This window comes from Tachypleus tridentatus, chromosome 13 (assembly GCF_004210375.1).
Source record: "Tachypleus tridentatus isolate NWPU-2018 chromosome 13, ASM421037v1, whole genome shotgun sequence".
Taxonomy (NCBI): Eukaryota; Metazoa; Arthropoda; class Merostomata; order Xiphosura; family Limulidae; genus Tachypleus; species Tachypleus tridentatus.
The window spans coordinates 48,306,904-48,328,675 of NC_134837.1; the positions used below are offsets into that span (position 1 = coordinate 48,306,904).

Sequence of the window (21,772 nt, forward strand, 5' to 3'; positions counted from 1 at the left end):
TTTAATTTCTTTCAATTTCGTTTAAAACAATGCATACTATATACCTAGGTATTACATGAAATAAAGTATCATAATAAATGTTTTGGGTGTAATGTGTTCATGCATTGAAGTATTGTATAGTCTTGCATGTAATGCTTGAATGAAATTATTTAAAAACGCTCACGAATTATTCCTCAACCTAATAATTTGTTAGGTTTAACTATTATGGTATGGAGGCCTTTCCTACACTAACGAAGCACGATTATAATTAAATATACTCCTCATAAGACATTAGTATTAGGTCTGATATATTTTTAACTCTACAATTTCTTATACAGTCTCTTTTAAATTTTCAAAAAGAATAATAATATATATAAAATAATAGTATTTAAGTTACATTATGTCTGTCATATCTATTGCCCATTACACGTATCACTCAGTAGTGTTAATTATGATACCAGTATTGTTTCAAGCTATTATTAAAGATTCACACATCAGATAAATTGTAATCAAATACTATTAATTTTAACTTTGTATTTTATAATAAAAGCCAGATAACGTCCTCAAACATAAGTACAGAACACATGTTTAGAAGAACAGACTTTCAATTATTATCATAAAAAGAAATGTTTACTTCAGGTAAATCACGAAGATTGATAAAAACTCACTTAAAACGGTTAGTTACATTTTATAAGGATGATCTGTCTATGCTAATGCTAAAATGTATCGCCTTGGTATCAGATGCGACATGTTTAATACCTTTACACACGGTACGAAGAAAATTTCCGATTATTCGACATTGCAATACTGCCACAGTTAACTTGCCATTGGAGGATAAGTCACAATTATTCTAAGGGAGAATGTTCTATATAAAGAAATTGTCCAACGACTTAAAGCCAGCAAAAAACACTATTTGTTATGGAAGCAAAAAAACTCGCACAGCTGAGCGTTGAGAACAGCAATGATCTTCAAAACTACACTCGAAGTCAATTCCGAGCAACGTCCTCATTAGCAATGTAAAAAAATATGGTTACGACAAAGAACTCTCTGACCCAAAAATCCGTTGCAAAGAAGCTAAGAACATCTTCTGTTACTGTTAACAAGGAAATGCACAATAATAAGAATCTGACGAAGTCTCGTATCTAAAGGCTCACAAGCTTTCCACTCACATCTCAAATTAGACAGCTGATTTCGTCCGAAGGATGCCTCACCCACCTCCCAGAAAAAAACGAGAAAATCACAGCAATCTCATTCGATTGCGTATCTGTCAAATCTCCAAAGCAGATAATATATGTCCCGATAGGATAGCGGTAAGCATATGTTAAAATCCAGGGTTCGATTCTTCGCGGTGGACAAAGCAGATAGCTCAATATGACTTGGCTCTAAAAACACACAAAAAAACTGACCTTAATTTTAACATTATGCTTTTAACAGCTTCTTTCCTCTATGATATTACACGGTAATATTTTATGGGCCAAAAGGAACGGACAATTTGACTATACTAAATAATATTTTCTTTAAACTTTAACATGAAAATGCCACTGTGTCCTTGCCTAAACTACACTGTACGTTTAATGGCATACAATTTACAACAGAACAATGTACTGTTCATAGAAGTACAAGCTTTCAGGATGTCTTTGTTCAGAGGACGAAATAATGAAATTGCGTTGTTTAAAAATGGACTTTTACACAATATTTGAAACAAGCAATGCTAAAACATTCAGGTGACCCCATTAGATACGATGTAATTTAGAAACCTTATTTTCGTTTTCCAAGTTAGTTTGAAATAATTCCCCTGAACTGCTTTTTTTTTCTTTGGTTATTATTTTAACTCGCTTTTCACGTAGCTTGTATGTTTTTAGGAGTCGACTTATCTTGATAAATTATGGTCTAAATAGTTGATTTAAATAATGGTGAATTATTTATTTATATGAATATGAGGGTTTGTGGTTCGCGTCTCTTTGCTACAAAAACGCGCTCTGCATTTTGGGGCTGCAAAAATGCTATAAAAGTAACCCAAGAGCTGGCGATGAATGCTGTTGATTAACTGCCTTCCCTCCAGATTACCCGTTAGGACTTATGACTAACATGTGCGTGTAGACATTTTGTAGCTTAACTCAAAATTTCTGAAAAAAAATTCAAATAATTAACCAACTGCTAGGTTAAATATCTATAGCCAGTCAGTCAATATCTGATATAAAGAATCTTTCAAGAAAAATAAACACTGGAAAGACTTTTCCGGAAAAGAACAAGTTTTGTCATGTAAAAATATACGAAGTTAGTAAAAACTAATATGTAGCTAATTTGGGTATTTTAGTGGAAAGGCTAGTTTAAGTTGAGTGGACTATCATCTGGTGGAACAAGCCTATTGGGTTACACATTGCACAAGAAACAATCTAGTTAAGGAATCAGTTGTAGTGTTCTGCAGCTTACTATCATGGTGTCCTCTTTTCAGATACATCAGAAAAAAAATTGTAACCGACCAGAGTTTTGATCCTAACTAATGCTGTTGCCAGAATCAATAAATTGTCTTATTACAATTCACTATTCAGACAAAGAATCCAATATTCTTTCTTGTCAAGACACCTTTCCTATCTGCGCGTCATACGTATTAGAAATTGGCACGTCTTTCTTATCAACCAAGTTATCATTTTAGTATGAACAAATGCCAGGGGAACGTTATATTCCTGAAGAATGATAGGAACACTTGGTTTTTTGACGTCTGTACTCCGTTTGAACTAAACTGAGCGAGATCAAAATCCTAAAACATATAAGAAACATTGCAAACATATATGTTTCTCTGTAATAATTTGAATAAAACGACTTCTGACTTGATTGTACAATGTCGGATAAGTTTTCAGTTTCATAGAAAGTTAAGTGTAGTCAATTTTGTAAGCAAAAGTAGAATTAATAAAAAAACTTTTCAGACTTATGATTTCATACATATATATATATATAACCACGAATGCTAACAATTTGTGTTTGTTTCTTAGAAGGTCTAGATACTTTCCTTAAAAATATTCGCTTAAGATCATGTATTCAAGGCTTAGATTAAGTAAGATAAATATAAGTAAAGGAACTGCTTATGAATCGCTTGATATAAATACAAAAGAAATATATTATTTTATCTAGATCTTAAATCCACATTTTGATAGATCTTTAAAACGTCTTGATAGACATAAAGGATATTTATGTCGAGACTTCGAATCAATCAACTGAAATAATGCCCAATTTGATATTAGTTATCGATAAAATGCGTTGAAAATTACGTGTTGAATCACATGACTAAAAACATTTCAATTTTGTGTTCACTTTTTTAAATAGTAAGAAAAAATTACAAATTTGCCACATCTGTACCTATATGTACAAAAAAAAAGCAATCTACTGCTGTTAAACTCAAAACCCAAATAACGGACACATCGGTACGTAGAAGAATTTATTTTTACGAATACATTCAGTATAAGATAATACTTTTATTTTTGTTTCAAACAGCGAAAACTTCATAACAAAATAGTTTCTTTTCTTTTTCATTTAAACATTTAAATCTCTGGAAATATAAAGGTTGAAAGACGATTTTGAATAAAGAAAGATGTACATGTTTTTGAAGGTTCATTTTTTTAACCTTATTGTTAAAACTGCGACATTGTTATAAATATAATATATATACACATAATACATACATATATATATAAAGAGAATGTATGTCTGAGAATTGTTTTTAAATTCCACTTACGCATGTAAATAACATGTAATAATAAAGAAACACGAGTTCATCATTAAATTTTGTATTTTAAAAGAAGTGTTTTCTCAACATGAAATTCATTCATCAGTCAACAATATGTAACGCAGAAAGCTACCAGAAATACTTTACAGAATCTGAAAACAGTTCCCTCTATAGTCCAGTTATACAAACAGATTAAGCTATCTGGAATTTGTACTGTATTTAAAGATGGTTTTTACTCGTACAGAAAAGGCCATCGATGGTTCAGAGAAAATCCGAAAAATAATAACTCTAAAACTTGAGCTTTGATACCCCAGATGAGCGAAGCACAAATCGCCCATTATGTAGCTTTGTGAGTGATAGCAAACTAATACCAAGTAATTATACATTTGTATAAGAATATTTCAAGAATATGCAGAACTGATTCTACTAATTTATTCTTGAAAATTATTCAGCCGACAAACTGTTTGAAATACTTCCACACAATATAAAGCTTATCCATTATACGATTAAGCACTTTTCACTGAGTTATACCGGTTTGGATTTACTCTTTTTCAGGGTTACAGAAAATATGAAATTCACTGTGTGTGTGTTTTCTTATAACAAAGCCACATTGAGCTATCTGCTGAGTCCGCATCTAAACTGGCATAACTAGTTGTTATTGACGAATCGAACGATAGATTGTACTTCATATTTATTTTTATTTATTTATTTTTAGTAACTAGAAGATGATTTAATAAAACTATCATGTTAATTTGGAGCAAATTTAAAATGTATATAAAATTAATATTTGAACAATACACCAAAATAAGTATACATATAACAAACTAAATAGGCACAAATTCAAGATTATTATTTCTGTTGATCATGGGGAATTAAACTCCAAATTTTAGGGTAAAAGTTGGTACATTGCTGCTTACTCAGTGGGAATTTTTATTTTAATAAGAGCACTTTCGTAATATTAATGATATTATTTGACCAACAAGAACCCCCCTGTGTAATTCGTAGGTTAACGTTCAGTACCTAAACTAAATGAAGACTAGAATGCACTGTACATGTAATTGTTTCCATTTCCCGAAACCGTAACAGGGTTAAGAAATATAGCTACAATTGGACGAGACGTTATTAGCGCGAAGGATAACGTACATCAAAGCTGCGTGTGCTTAAGCGTGTGCAAGAAATACACCCCACGTGTTACACCCAACACCAACAGAAACTGGCAAATTGAACGAAAGGAAGTGAGGATAGGAAGAAGGTGGGAAGCGAAATGTCGGGAATGACTGTTCTTCTGAATAGCAGCCATAATTATAAGTTAGATCCTACTAGCAGGAAGACCTCAATGATCCAGCCACGTGGTGGACAAGCAACTAACTAATAAGGCATTCATCCCTTTAAGTGCGGTCTAAACAGGTTTCTGGCATGATAGCAACGGCTACAGTGGAATACAAACAAAGCAGTTTTGCATTCCGGTGTCCTCTCTCTAAATTTCCTCTAACGAATCTTCATTAACATTATTCGCACTCTAGTGTAGCACTACTTCAAAATCACCGAAATCTTAGTTTTGATATTTGGCATTAGTTAAGGAAACTATAAAATGGCAATGAAATATTATACACGTTTTATTTTGTGGTTTTATAAGAGACAAATTAAACTCTTTGATGGCACACAATTAAAATTATGTATCTTATATGCTGCAAACTTTGATGATTAAACTTTAATGCCCAATTCCACAAGAGATATAAATATCTTATATTTTATTACTTTACTGTCCAGTTTTCTATATATTTGATGTTCTTAACTGTCTTCTTTCTCAAATTACTAGGCAACTGGAGTAATAAACAAACCAACAGACAGAGAAAGAGCTGAACTACTGCCTGATGGGTAATTAAATAGCTACATTTAATGAAATGAATATATATATATATATCAGTTCCTCTTACATAGAAAATAATTTTGCGCAACATATAAAGCAGATTAGTTTTGTTTATTATATATATCTTATCTGTTGTATAGGCGTCTAGTACAGAAGGGACCCGTGCCCATCCAGATTAGTTTTGTTTATTATATATATCTTATCTGTTGTATAGGCGTCTAGTACAGAAGGGACCCGTGCCTATCCCACTTTTTACATTTAGTATACTTACACTATTATTAACAAAAATGGTCGATTAACTCAGCATTTTTTAGGAATTTTATCAACATTTTTACTTCTAGAGTAGTGAAATACCAAGGATTTGCTTTCCAGTGTTTCAGCGATAAGTTTGAAGACTTATAACGATGGAAATTAGAATTCTATCCTCACTTTCGGCACAGTGTAACTAGCCTAGTGTGCAGCTTCGCACTATGAAACAAATAATAATCTTGAAGTTAGAGCTCAGATGTAGTATAATACCAAAAATAAGAGGGGATATAAAGTTATAATCATAATTGAGGACTGGCATGGCCATGTGGTTAAGACGCGCCACTCATAATCTGAGGGTCGTGGGTTCCAATCCTCGTCACACCAAACATAAGCACCCTTTCATCCGTTAAAGCATTATAATATAACGGTGAGTTTCACTATTCGTTGGTAAAAGAGTAGCTCAAGAGTTGGTGGTAGGTGGTGATTACTAGTTGCTTTCCCTCTAGTCTTATACTGCTAAATTAGGAACGGCTAGCGCAGATAATCCTCGTATAGTTTTGAGCAAGAAACAAACAAACAAACAATAAACAAAATATTCTATAGGTATCTTAGACTGTCTTGAATTTGGAAAAATATTTATGACACTGAATCATAAGAATTGTTTTAAAAATATTTGTAAAACAATAAATACACTTTTCCTGATTTAAATTATGAATAAAAGAGGACTTGGATAGGTTTAGATACAACGAAATTTGTTGTGAGGCAAAACAAATTGGAACTAACTCAACTAAGTTTGTATGTGCACTTTGCGAAAGGTTAGTTTATTTTTCGAGCTATCTATCGCGTCTTAAGGTTATTCGGTTCTAATTTCACTTTGTCCTAGGGTAAGGTAAGAAGATGCAATAAAGCATAATTAAGGTTATCGATTTATCGAATGTATATGCACGATAAATTATCTAAATGGCAATGAAAGCTTCGCTATTTGTAGATTGCTGATTCTCAAAATGTTTTACTATGTAGTTATGTGTACCATGATGTATTTTTCACATCATTTGGTTTCTGGAAAAGATCTTGATTCCGCAGGGAACAAAAGATGGTAGAGATAATTCATCTTTCTTTACTATTATATTACTTTCAATTTTGTAGTTAAGTTTCAAAAAAAGGTACAAAAAGTAACACACAACTCTTATGCATTATAAAAACACGAAGCCAGGTAGTCGTTTCCAGCCACCGTCAATTCTTGATCTACTCTTTCACTGAAAAAGTAGTGGGATTAACCGTCATTTATAATGCCCTTACGGTTGAAAAGGATTCGAACTCACGATCCTCAGATTACGTGTCGAGTGCCCTAACCCTTTGGCTACATCCGGCTGGACTAATAATGAAGGAGGCTAAGACCAAGAGGAATGACAAGATGTGTAAGGCCGCTTTTGTTGATTTTGTACCATCTGACATGATGATGAAATTAATTTGAGCTAGCCTTAGTCACCTTTAAACCTTTTTTCGTTAAAGATATAGATTACTGACTCGAAGACAATAGCAACCTTTCTGATCTGGATCATAACTGACAAGTGAAAGAGCGACCGAGCTTTTGAAGACATACTGTAATTGAAAACGAGGCCTAAAACAAATACTTTTGATACCTGTATTGTAATTCAAGTGTACTTGAGTGAAGTATCATGAATCACATGGTGGTTCATAAAGACCATTGTTTATTTGTTCTTGTTTAACATTGTCCCATCAGACTGTAGCAAAAATGGCTGTGAGTATTGTAATAAAATCTATAAAATATTACTAAATGCGTCATTGTGCATTGTGTATATATAGTTTTTAAGTTTATTTGACAATCTAGCATATATCAATAGACATATAACTATAGACACCTAATCGTTTTAATGTGGTCAGTTATTTACATGCAACCTCATAATCTACTACATGCATATATATGTATCTGCGTGTTGGCCGTGGATGTAATTTAAGATTTCTATGACAGGCATAATACATCTAGCATAGCGATTCTTAATGTATTATTGCAACTGTATTGATGCCGCTTACCATCTGTTTATGTACAAGGTTCGTTCTCGTTCGTTGCTGACAGAATCAACATTTCTTTTTACCGCTGTATGATCGATTTCGATCATGTTACACAAACCTCTGAAACGTTAGGCAAACATTTAGGCTGTCTCTTCCAACAGAAATCTTTAAGCCGTAGTTTAAAACATAACACCAAGTTCAGTTTCGAGCATCGGAATAACAATCACGTTGACTTCTAATGGTAAGTGTTAATTTATGACCAACATTGCGTTATTGGTGAATTTTATTCATAGTGCAGATAGCCAATTTGAAGTTGACTATGAGGAGTGACAAGTGCAAGCAGGAATTGACGATTCTGGACGAAAGCGAGGCAAAATTTTTGTAGCTATATACATGTATTTTATTTAGAAAATGTTTAGTTTGAGACAAAATATGCAGCACCAATGGCCCAACAGAATTTAGCGTGGTCACAGTGGAAGAGGGCCGTAGAAGTGTCACGACCCAGAGTTCATTAGAAATGAATGGAAGAAAGGTATATTAATATAATCAGTTCATAACAGTTAATTATCATTGATATGGTAGACTGCGTGGAATGTCGTTGTAAGAGGAAATATGGCTGCTATAAAACCATAACCGGCCTTACTGTAATAAATGGAAGAGGGGGAGCTAGAGTAAGGGGAGAATATAACAATTATAAGAAATATTGCAAATGTTTATTTGTATTCACATCCTATTTTATTATGATAAGTTGTCTTATATTTGTATTGAATATATATGCATGAATCTATACAACTTGAAAAATTAGTATGGCTATCTATATATACAGCTCTACAATTTAAAAAGATTAAAATCCTGCACGTGTATATAACATTTTTAGATTGCATTTATTTGTATTTACAAAACTCGTATAGTTACAAAATACAGTCCACGCCCATGGACTCCCTCCAACCCAGAATTCACAGACTTTCCATTTAGTTACAGGGTATAAATATAGTAACTATATATGTTTTACAACCATATACTTAACACTTAGTACGTTCATCATCATGCATCATAGTGATCATATATGCAATACTACTATCAATTATAATATTTTGGTATTGATGTTAGGAGCAACAGTCATCAGGTCTGCTTGAAGCCAATCCAAAGGCTGTTGTTGTTTCTGCCCCCTAGTGTCACAAGAGTATGTCTGCTGTCTCAACGTTAACAACTGCTTTTCGATATTTGTGGTAACAGAACACAAATAGCCCACTGTATAGTTTTGTTTTAAACTTCAAACAAACAAACAAAGTAATTGTCTCCAGAATCGTACACAAACTACGTATTTCATTAAACTAAACTGTTTCAAATACGACAGTACTGCTATTATACAGATTTATGTCCATGATGGGCATAAAAAACTAAAGGAACAAGTTTATTAAAAACAGTTAATTTAAAAAGTGGGAATATGGATCTTCAACAAGTTACAGAAACAAGGTAGGTAGATTAAAGTGAAAATGTAATGGACAGAAAAATAACCAGAGAAATATAAGGTTTGAAGAATAATACTGACATTATTTCCTCAAACTGTATTCCTTATTTTGGCTTCATGCCAAAAAGTGTTAATATTTATGACAGCCACACTAAGCTGTCTGTCTTGGTTTTGTAATTTGTTAAAAATCCCTATTCCCCCTTTTATAAATTAACAATTTTTAATAATCTTTTAAATTATACCTGTATCTGATGATTTTAACTAAACATTCTTAGCAGCATAACATATTTACTGTTATGCATTTATTTTAATAGCTACGTTTGTTTCCCATTAATATATATAACGTATATTGTTAAATGTGTATTGCGCAAATCCCGCCCATTCTCAGATGTGTAGATTTTTCGAGTGTAAAAATCAACAAGATATGTCTAACTAAACACTATCGTACCTTCGATATTGTTGAACTTTTGAAAATGTCTCCTTAAAGTATTGAAACCGGCACCCCTAGAGACAGTAATAGAATAGTGTTTGGTCACTACACTCACTAAACTCTAAGCCTCGAAAGATATAATTGTGGTTAACTCGTATTAATCGGAAAACTACAGATATTTGTCCAAAAACATTTATAGATTTCGAACATTACGAACCGTTCAACTTCAGAGAATTAACTCGGGTGTTAGTATTTCTACAAACCATAGCATAACTTCAGCAGAAAAATCCATGTGTGAATAGAGCTAACTGGCATTCCCGTTTAGTGGATCAATATAAAGGTTGGTTTTGGAATTTTGCACAAAGCTACTCGAGGGCTATCTGTGCTAACCGTCCCTAATTTAGCAGTGTAAGACTAGAGGGAAGGCAGTTAGTCATCACCACCCACCGCCAACTCTTGGGCTACTCTTTTACCAACGAAAAGTGGGATTGACCGTCACATTATAACGCCCCCACGGCTGGGAGGGCGAGCATGTTTGGCGCGAACCCGCGACCCTCAGATTACGAAGCGCACGCCTTAACGCGCTAGGCCATGCCAGGCCCTCAATATAAAGGTAATTTGCGCCTTGCGGACCTGGACCTTTGATAAAATATTTAGTTCCAGATCCGATAGAAGACTGAATTTGTTTATGAATTTGTGATTTTTTGTATATAAATAATTACTTGTGTTAACTGTTTGTATAACCGTTATTATAAACTGTATTGTTCTTTCTATATTAAAATATCTATTTATATTAAGAAACAAAATTGTGTATATCAATCTTGTTAGCAAATATCATAAATATTATACATATCAAAATTCATTTAACTTCTAAATTAAAATTTCCAACTATTTGAGCTCTTAATACCTACTGTACGTAATATAATAAATGGTAGACCCATCAGAGATAAATCATAATACGTAACAGCAGAAAGTATGCGGACTATATTAATATAATGTACTAACTAAAATTTTAAAACGCATTCGCTATATCTAATTCTTGTTATTCCTAATAAAGCTTTTAATTTTTTTCAAATAAAACTAAATGTTTAGATGTTTCAATAAATTATTTGTCATCCATCCGTAGATTGTTAATTAGAGAAAGAAACAAAACATTCAAATTTTCTTTTGAAAGTGAACATTTTAATAACTGCTGATGAAACTGAAAATGTTTAAACCCTAATTAATCATTAATGTATCTTTTTGTTATAAAGATTAAATTAATAATATATCTTGCGTAGTTTAAACTAAGAAATATTTAAATTATGAATTTTAATCTTGCTCTGTTTCTACTGTGATACATAAGTTGAATAATGCTACTAAAATGCACGAGATTTAGTATAAAAAATAAAACCCGAAAATAATTGCCCTTCCTCATTAGAAAACAAAAATTTTACTTAACGTCACTCGAGTAATTTACCTCTCAGGTATTTTGGCAAAGCTTTCAAAAAGGCCTTTGCAATAATTATATACTTCAAAATAAGTGTAATTAAAACACGCTACTATTGCAACGACTTTAACTCATCCGCCTATATTTTTTGTGTGAACTATAAACATTGATTGAACAAGGTTGTGTACAGCAGTCTATAATTAATGTTAGAAACTTCTTCATTAGTTTGAAACCAGATTTTCCTAATCTAGAGGACAGTTGTTATGACCAGTATGATATATAATTAATACTACAGGCGTAAAAAGATGCTTTTAAAGATTTTGGACTAACAGAATGTACCACAGCTTGAAATCCTCAAATTTTATCAGTAAACTATATAAATGGTATACGTATATTAGGAAATTAATATAGAGAAAGAGATCTCATCCATTATCTATCTAAACCATTTCTAACTTTCTCTAGCGAACATGTAATTTCTTATTCCAACCATTTTTATCCCAGAATTTCTTTTTTCCCTCCAACCATTTTTGTACAAACATGTACTTATTTAATCTACACCCTTTAACAAAAAGCTGGCGTATTTTTTGAAGATATGAACACGATTTAACATTTAAACAACAATTACCTTAGTTTTTAAAACTATCGTAAAAATAAGAAACCAAAATCTTGATTTCTTTTTCTCTGTTTGTGTTGGATGGGCTTCTTCGAATCACTCGACATGATTGACTGCCTAACATATTCTATAACAACTCCACAACTAATGACCATTGATACTTAACTTTTCGCTGGGTTCTATATTATAATATTTGATATATTCGTACACTGGTTTCAAAAATGAAGTTACAAGCACCTTCAGTTTACAAGTAATCAAAATTTGTTGTTCTGCAATAAGTTTAGAGAAGTGAAAATGATCCTTATACAGGTTTCCGTCTATCTCTTATTCAATGTGCTCCACCAGGAGATAGCGATATTGCCCTGTAAATAATAAGATATATATTTATTGCCTTTCGTGGTAAAACTACCTACCATAACATCCTACGAAGGACAACTGGAGGAAAAAATTAAATTACAACATGCGTCACCCTCCATTCATGTATGAATCGTGAGTATGGAATGACATGCACACTTTTCCGGGCACTTCTGGAGAGTTTAGTGCTTGAAATACTGAGTTGGTATCCAAAGGATAGTCAGAGTTTGGTTTATTAATCTGATTACGTAATTAACTATGTATAAAAAGTCACATGAAATATAGCAAAATAATTAATATTTTTGCTAAATATTTAGGGGTGAAACCGCTGTAGCCTATCCTGCATATTGCCCAATACCAAAGATAAAACATTACAATTACCTTAAGTATTTGTAAACGATCGTACAACAATAAATCAGTGAGCTAATGTAACATTTTATATTACACTCACATGGAAGGTAATTATTCCCGCGGGAACGTAAAAACATAACTTGCATAATTTACTACAGCAATCACATTTAGTGGCTAACAGTTAAGTAATAATAATGGAAGCAACTTTACTGGCCATGTTCACGTGATGTGTGGGACCAGATTGGAACCAGTATATTATCGACATATACTTGAAGATCCAACTGTAACCGAATAATGTAAATCAATATATATGTATATATATGTATATATATATTGAAGGTTTCTCTTTGAGGTAGAAAAATTGAACAAAGACGTATTATGTCACATGTTTTATGATCAGTGATGTTTACTTTTATCATTAACATTTTCTGATCACTAAATACTCCTTTAAAAAATTTAATTTTAACATTTAGTTTTTATTTTAAAAAACCTGACATACAATCCCTTGATGGGACAACAGTGACTTTTCGGAATCCTCGCGCTGGACACAGTAGATAGGCCATTGTGGTTTTGCTATGAAACAAACATGGCATAAAAAAACTAAATCGCAATTTTCATATTATAGGAATGTTAACAAACTCAATGGAACAGATAGTAGATTTTCTCTTGGATTAGGTCTAATGACACGTGTTATTATCGATTTTTTTATTTGGGAGCCATGGAAGAGAATGTAGATTCACCATATGTTAAAAAGCATGCACACAGTTTAGTTGGGTTCAGCAAATTTTAAAGTTTTCATATCAAAACGTTTTAATAATTACAGTAAAATGATTTTTTCTCGAATTATTAGTTGTTGTTGTTTTTTCAACGCGCAAAGCTATACAACAGGATATTTTCGTTGTCCTTGCCGCAGGTAAAGAATCCTGATATTTAGAGTTATAAGCCCCTCAGTCTTATCGCTGAGCTACCGTTAGTAAATGTTCAGATGTTAGTACTAGCATTATTGTCATAGAAAACAACGTATCGTATTTGTTTGCCTCAGGAGTGTTGACTGAGGCTGATAGATCTCGGAAACAATTACATCAGTAAGTCAAATAATTTAATGACTTTCTCACTCAATACAAGAAGCTTCGTTATCTTAGAACAGTTTTTATCTTTGTTTTGCAACGTTATCGTTAATGTCACTATCATTTTGAAATGTAAGAGTATATGAAAAGTGATAACTCGTTCAATCTCTGTGTATAAGAAGAACAATCACAGACTTAACCACTAAATCTTGCCCTTTGACTGTAACAAATGAACGCACACACACCTTCACACTCTGTTCATCAATTTGTCATATTTCTCCCCACGTGTCAAATCATTTTCTCTCTCGCCCCGTGTGTTCCAAGTGGAACAAACTCTCCTCGCGAGAACAAAAGCTGTTACTAGACGTTGGACAGTTAGAGTGACGTCATCACCAACTTTAGTCTGTAGAATAACATTGATTAACAGGCAACCAAGTTTGTTCAAGCTGTCAGATCGAGGATAGCCGGTCACACAGGCATTAAGGTAATCACCATCCGAAAGGCGTGTGTTAGTTTCCCCAAGAGAGGGCGGATTTCAGCTAGTTTTGCTAGTTGAGTAGTGATGGAGTTTATGGGTATATCCTGTCTGTGATGGATTTTCTCCAAAGGGCGAAAGTTCACACTGATTTGAAAATGCTTATAAGTTGACTCTCACACATCGTACTTAATATTTGATTATATTTTTTTGCATCTTCTTTCTTATGACGTGATTCGTAGCTGTTGTTATTTTCAATAAAACACTGTTATCTGTCATTCGATAATTACATTTAAAAAAGAAATTTAAACTATTTGTATCTATACTGAAAACTTCGTATATTATTTTCATCAAAGTATAAAAAATTTCAGTTGCAATGCATTTTCCAATGCTTTACAAGCAAAGGGGTGTCATTTTGATATTAACGAAAAATGTAATACAAATTTTCAGTCTTCATGTATATAAAACCAACGTCACCGACTATATCAGCATACCAAGTGACAATATATATTATTCTTTTGATATAAGATATGGTCATCATTGACAGTATTTTTCTGAGACTGTTCGAATTACTTCTTTTTTTATTGAGCTAATTTCTTAATGAGTTAAGGAAGCATCAATTACAATATTATGCTAATTCTACTAGGCTTTAACTAATACATGAATATAAAGCGTTAAAGAATGTTGATTAAGAGAGCTCTCATAAGAATTGTTTTTCATTAACTTCAGTAGTTTTGAGGAGATGAACTTAAATTAGATTTTGATCTTCTACAAAACTTTTGTTAAATGAGTTGTTTCCCTTCCTTTAAAATAAATTGTCGCAAATAAAAAATTTGTAATTTATGAAATGCTTAAGGCCTACGATTTGCATCTGTAGTTAATATAATAAATTTATATTATAGATTACTCTTCATCAACTGCAAATGTATGAACAATTTTCAGCGTAATAAACCAAAGGTGACGCTTAAACTAAGTCTACACAGCAAAACTTAAGCATGTCAGAGAAAACTACTGAAAAACACTACAAAGGGTAGAGTTTCGTAACTACAACTGTGATGATAGTACTTCAATAGTCTCAGGATAGTCGTCTGGATCGGTCTGTCATACCAAACATTCAGCTGTGATGAAATTATAGTGTTGCATTCAACCCCACTATTCGTTGGTAAAAGAGTAGCCCAAGAGATGGCGGTGGGTGGTGATGACTAGCTACCTTCTCTTTAGTCTTACACTGCTAAATTAGGGACGGTTAGCGCAGAGAGTCCTCGTGTAGCTTTGCGCGAAATTCCAAACAAACCAAACACATAATAATTTATTGCAGTAACTATGGTATGAAGCGTGAAAAGAGGAAAGAAATAACCTAGAGCTGACGCAATCACGCTTTATTACAGAGAGTTGTGTATGGCCCGGCATGGCCAAGCATGTTAAGGCGTGCGACTCGTAATCTGAGGGTCGTCGGTTCGCATCCCCATCGCGCCAAACATGCTCGCCCTTTCAGCCGTGGGGGCGTTATAATGTGACAGTCAATCCCACTATTCGTTGGTAAAAGAGTAGCCAAAGAGTTGGTGGTGGTTGGTGATGACTAGCTGCCTTCCCTCTAGTCTTACACTCCTAAATTAGGGACGGTTAGCGCAGATAGCTCTCGAGTAGCTTTGTGCGAAATTCAAAACAATACAATACAATACAAGAGTTGAGTACCTTATATTAGAATGATCTTGGGACCTTCTCACGTTTTTAGAATCTGGTTGCTAATTCTGGTCATGCTCTATCTGACGACACAATAGTCCTGCAGTGTAGTTTTCAGTGCAAAAAAAAAGTTATATCGTAAGACTAATCGTGTGCTATGTTCAAAGCACACCGCCACTAACTTTATGCCTTCCACAATGCATCTGGAGTTTGTTTCACTAGTCCGATTACATAGATACACAGGATCCGTATCAGATGACGTAACTAATATGTATTCATACGGAATTGCATGAATACTTGTTCCTTTCGTCGGCTACTTGAGGTATGTGACTGTTGCATGAAAGGTATGATTGAAAACATTTACTTGATGAGTCCATGCACTCGTTTTCTGATACATATCCTTCTTGGTTATGTTTTTTGTTGTTCCCCGGGGGAAGGTGAACGACGATTATACTGATCTTTAAACATGGGTATCGTTTAGCTAGACTGTATTTAAATCATACATCCGTCATCTAATTACATCCAGTTAGTGGCACCACACAGTCTGTTATATGAGATCCTTCTAACGAAATTTGTTCCTTCGAAATGAAAATACTTTTTTGTAGTAGACGGGTGATTACACTTTGTCATTTTATTGACCACTTCTCATATATAAGGTGTGATTTCATAAACACACACCAAAGGAATCAGACATTACTTTATATAAATAGGTTAAGAAAAAGTGCTTTTAGAATATATATACAAAACTCTCATATGTTTATATTATAGGATACATCAAATGCTTACTACAAATATTGAGATTTGCTTATCATAATGTAATCAACCATGCATATAATCAAATAAATCGTTTAGTTTGTATGACTCAATGCTCCATGTGCGCCAAAAGTGTAACCTGACTAGATGTTTATAAAACACAATACAATGTAAGAAGATTAAACATTTCTATGGCTACCGACTCAGGAAATTCTGAATGTATAATTACATAGAAAGGGGCCAAGACCAAGATGCTGTCTATAGTGTGAATAGGCTCTGGTGGTGCCCGAGAAACGTTAAAGGCTCATGTACACCATTAACCAGGGTTATCCTAGAGGCAGTAATACATAAAATGGATGATATTGTTTCTGGTGCATCTATAACTCAGGAATGTTTTTTACTGGCCCGCTTTCGAATTCCTGAAAAAAATAAAACTAATTCCCGAGGCTTATTGGAATTGAAATTCTCAGACTAGACGGCATCTTATGTGCACACGAGTCAAACACCCAGATCAAGTTCAAATTAAAACAGTCCCTAATTTTCAATTACTGATTGCAAAGAGAGCTGTCAGCTGACGACACCCATTGCCCCAAGGGTTTTGTCCAACTTTTAAATGAATAACCGAATTTGCTGTCAACCTTACTATGCATCCAGCAGTGGAAAATAAAATACGAAGTTTCTTTAACGTTTCATTTTACGAATCTTAGGCCTAACGATAAATAGCCCTTCATGCTAACGATTAGGCTACGTCCGAGCCTCATAATTTGTATTTCTTTGCTGTAGAGTTCTACCTCTCCTAGAATTTGAGTAACAAATATTATCTATACTTATTTTATTATTGTTCCTTTTTACCGGTTAGAAAATTCGACTGTGATGCAATGAAGCGGCTTGCAAACAATATTGATCGTTTTGAATTGAAATTGAGGATTTGCAACCAAACAAAGAGTATTTTGAAAATAATGAAGCCTAAACGAATTAATATAGAGCCAATCAGAGCGACGAGGTTGAATAACAATGCTTTTCGAAATAAGTTAATTTCATGCATAAGAATTATATTATAAATGTTTGAACAGGTAGTCAATTGTGATAATCCCTACCTGCTTGGCTCTAATTACAGTCCGATGAAGGACTGCTTGAAAAAAAAGACAGACGTATTGTCAATCTCTCTTAGTCAATAGAAACACTAAAGGCATGCATTTGAAGCTTTAACTAAACCATGGTACGTTGAGTGAATGTATTTTGATAGGAGACATTTGAAAAGGCATGATCTGTAAGTGCTGCAGCTATAGATATTAAAAAACTAAGCCAAAGAACCTATTGAGACAGTCAACGAGAATCAATATTGTATAAGTCAGAATGAGGCACTGCCTTTTATCTTTATAACTGAAAACCATTTCTATAGAACTTCCACTGATACAATGCTGAGTTTATGTTTTAAGCATCGGATAAAAGCACTTATTATTACACACTGATTACAAAGTAACTTGTTGTTTAAAGTATCTGTTCAATGCACTAGGAAGACATAGAGGTTATCGAATCCGAACAAAGACTCCCCAATATCACTCCCAGATATATCTTAAGGATACATTTCAGTGATTCACAAGTTATAGGTGGAAACACAGATATAGTTCTTTGTAAAACAGTGATCTATAAATTACTTTTTTCGAAGATGGAATAATTTTTGTTTTACTTCTTGAACACGTAACGGGATTGTACTAACAAACAATTATGTTAACGTAAAACGTAATGACAAACTACCAATAAGCAATAAATGTTATGCAAATGTAACAATAGCTTACTAGTAAATAATACTTATTACATTCATGAAAAACATAATGATAATGCGACTAGTAAACAATACTTGTTATATTAATGTTAAACGTAATGTTAATGTCCATTAAAACAGTATTTGTTGTTGATACTGTGAAACCTCTGTAAAGCATTCTTTGTGACATAAGCTTACACGGAATTGAACTGAAATGTCGAGGATTCCTGATCAATATTTCAATGGATTTTCTTATATGATTAAAACTAGTATTTTATTGTTACATACATAAAAAATTAGTATTATACCTAAAAACATATATATAAACACTACTTGTTTTAGCCAGTCACTCATGGACTTCCAATAATTAAAATAGTGCGTAATAACAGTATTCAAATCACACGATATTTATCTCCATTGCAGACGATGCGTTTTACTCAATCCAGAGCTCATTAGTTAGTGTGAGATACATAAAACATAGCCATTGCTTGAAAAGTATTTATATAAACCAATTGATACAAGAAAAGTTATCACGACTTGTTCGCTTTCATACCAGCCAATCAAGAATGATTACAATTATATTTGTTATAAGATTAAGACTGTATTTGTTGTGTCCCTGAAGAGCTCTGAATTGTAAAGAGCGTGCACATACTTCATTAGCTATCATTAGTCTTAACACTTCTCACACTATCTAACCGGTTGTAGTGTTTTAGTAGATATTACTTTATAAATTAAGTCAAGTGGACAGCTTTTCTTCTTGTATTAAATTCTAATTTAAGTTTTAAAAGGTTTAATTAACAATCTTGCCTGATGTATTTAATTATCTGGTATTATTACCTGTTAATTAAGAACAAATTAAAGGTTGGACAAACAAAAAATGAAAGAAATAATTCTGTCTTAGTGTTAATCAGTCCTATGCTCATTAACTTAGAAAAGTCGATAAGAGAGCCTCAGGAAATTAATCTAGATGTTCCAGATAATGGAAATTTTCAGTTGATCAGTAAACCATTAAAACGTAAAATAAGAGAGCGAAAAGAAATAGAAAAATACGCATCAGTAAAATAATCTTCTATTCTTTGTAGAAAACGAAACTTAAGTTACGTAGAAAGATAAGATGTGTTTTAAGGTTCGATTCAAAGAAGAACGTGTGAATGTGTTGAAATTAGTTTTCCTTTAGAAGTGTTCCGAAGATAATACATTTTGTTCCAAAAGTGTAAAGTATTATTTTTCTCTTATAACTAATGTAAAACACGATATTGTATTACTTTTCTTACTAATGTAGTGCAGATAATTTTTAGGTAAATGTATTTCTGTTTTTTCTTCTTACTGTACAACGTTCGAAAGCTACAAGTTACTTCAAGTATAAATTATTTTATTATTTGGTTTCCTTAAATCCGTTAGAAAATAGATTCATAATGCAGCAACTTGGTGATTCTAGCCTATAAAACAACAAACACTTAGTTTACTAACTAGAACACCTAGTTTTATTTTTATCTTTTTCTTTGGGTGGAAGAATAAAGAATATAACACCTTTATTTCTTTACATTTCGTAATTCATATTCAAATAGTATTTTGCTTCTAGGTACAAGTGTCTTTTAGCACGAAACAATGATCATGGTGGGCCATCAATTTTTCTAAAAGAAACAATTCTTACCATTATTCGAGAGAATAGTATTGGGCCCTTGGGTTAAAAGAAAAAGTTGAATGTATATAGACTCTGGATAAAATTGCTATCAGGAAATTGTAAAACAATATTTTTGGAACCAGACAATAGAAATAAAACATATATCGAAACCGACAACATTTAATGTAAACTAAACATAGAAGCAAGTTCAGGATGTTTTGTTTTTTTCCTTAAGACAATCATTTTATACAAACTTGAGAAGTAATAATATCTTACTAACTTCAAGAATATATTATTATCTTACTTTTAACCATTTTAGTTTTACGTTATTTCTAAAAGTCTTCAGGATTTAGAGATGGTTTGTTATAATACTGTTTTTTTTTTCAGAAATTCTTTTCTATTCGCAGCATGAATTGCTAGGAATGTCCATTATAAAACAAAAAATTTTAAAAGGGCATCTCAGATAAGACTATGCCCAAAACAAAAAATATAAAAAGATTAAAACCACGACACTTTAAGTACATAATACCTGAACTGTATATCGAAAACCAAAATGTGTAAGACCGACAATAATTGTTACAGCATTTCTATTTACGGTAACGCTGACAAAGTTATTTACTACCGTCTCTGATTTTGAAAACAAGCCAGTCAGCTGCACTTTACCAAGCACACTAAGCAACTGATTTTCACTCTAATAACACACTTAAAGGTTAAAATGCGAAAAGTGTTTTATAGGATCGTATGGATTCGAATTCACCTTCCCCTAACTCCGAAATCCATAGCTCCACCACTAAACCAATTTACGCCCCCCAAAGTATAGACTTATAAGTACGAAAGTATGTTATTTAATTTAATAACGTTACTTCCAAAAATTGTACAGGCGTTCATCAAGACAATTACATTTTAAAAACAGGGTTTGTGTGTTTTCTTAAAGCAATGTCACATCTGGCTATCTGCTGCGTCCACCGAATCGAATCTAACCTCTGATTTCAGCATTGTAGATCCGAAGACTTACCGTTGTACTAGCGGAGTACATAAAAATAGGGATGTCTTAATGAAACTGAACTGCAATTTGAAATAACATAAAGTAAATAATGAACTTGATTCATAAATAATTTTTTTCTGCGACTAATATAACTATTCATATAAAAATTTAGTTTGTTTTTTTTCTGTAACCAATAATAACTATTCATATACAACTTTAGTCACTTTTCTGCAGTTAATAATAACTATTTCGGATTGGAAATCACTTGACAACTAAAGAGTTTTAAACACACTAAAATATAATACAAATCATCAACAAATAATCCAGAGCACCTTCAAATATTCAAGGAGTACACAGGATTGTGAGGGGTGAATAAGGTAAAAATGTGACAATGAGACTCTGGTAATCCAAAGGTGCTGTGTAATGTTTTATTGAGTTACTAATGTTTCAAGAAAATAAATACGTGGTAATTAATTAAAAACGTTTACACTCTATTGAAAACGGAAACGCCAACTGTTTTAAAGAAAATCTTGGCTTTGGGTAAGCATTGCTCAGAATTACTCATTTTTGTAATGATGAAAAAGTCATAAAATATTCAGAAAAATCTTTTTGCTCATTTTCGAAATAAATCGAAAATTGATCTATTTTAATCTCTCTTTCTTATGTTATTATGATATGGTTTTGAGCTACTTTGAATTCTCTTGTAATTCTCTTCCTTTAGAAGGTTAACCTCTTTGGCGATTAGAATTCTTTTATTGATTAGTAGTAATAAAAATTCACCGAACTTTCAAGCTGTTAGAAAAGAAATGTAAAGGCCCGGCATGGCCAGGTGGTTAAAGCACTCGACTCGTAATTCAAATATCGCGGGTTCGAATCCCCGTCACACCAAACATGCTCACCCTTTCAGTTGTGGGGG

At 32.7% G+C, this 21,772-nt stretch overlaps 1 protein-coding gene across 1 annotated transcript in view; it reads right to left on the minus strand.

Annotated features, from left to right (window-relative positions):
* Positions 1-21,772, minus strand: part of LOC143236127 (irregular chiasm C-roughest protein-like) — a 33,496-nt gene that overhangs the window by 6,861 nt on the left and 4,863 nt on the right. The gene's annotated exons all lie outside the window — the stretch shown is intronic.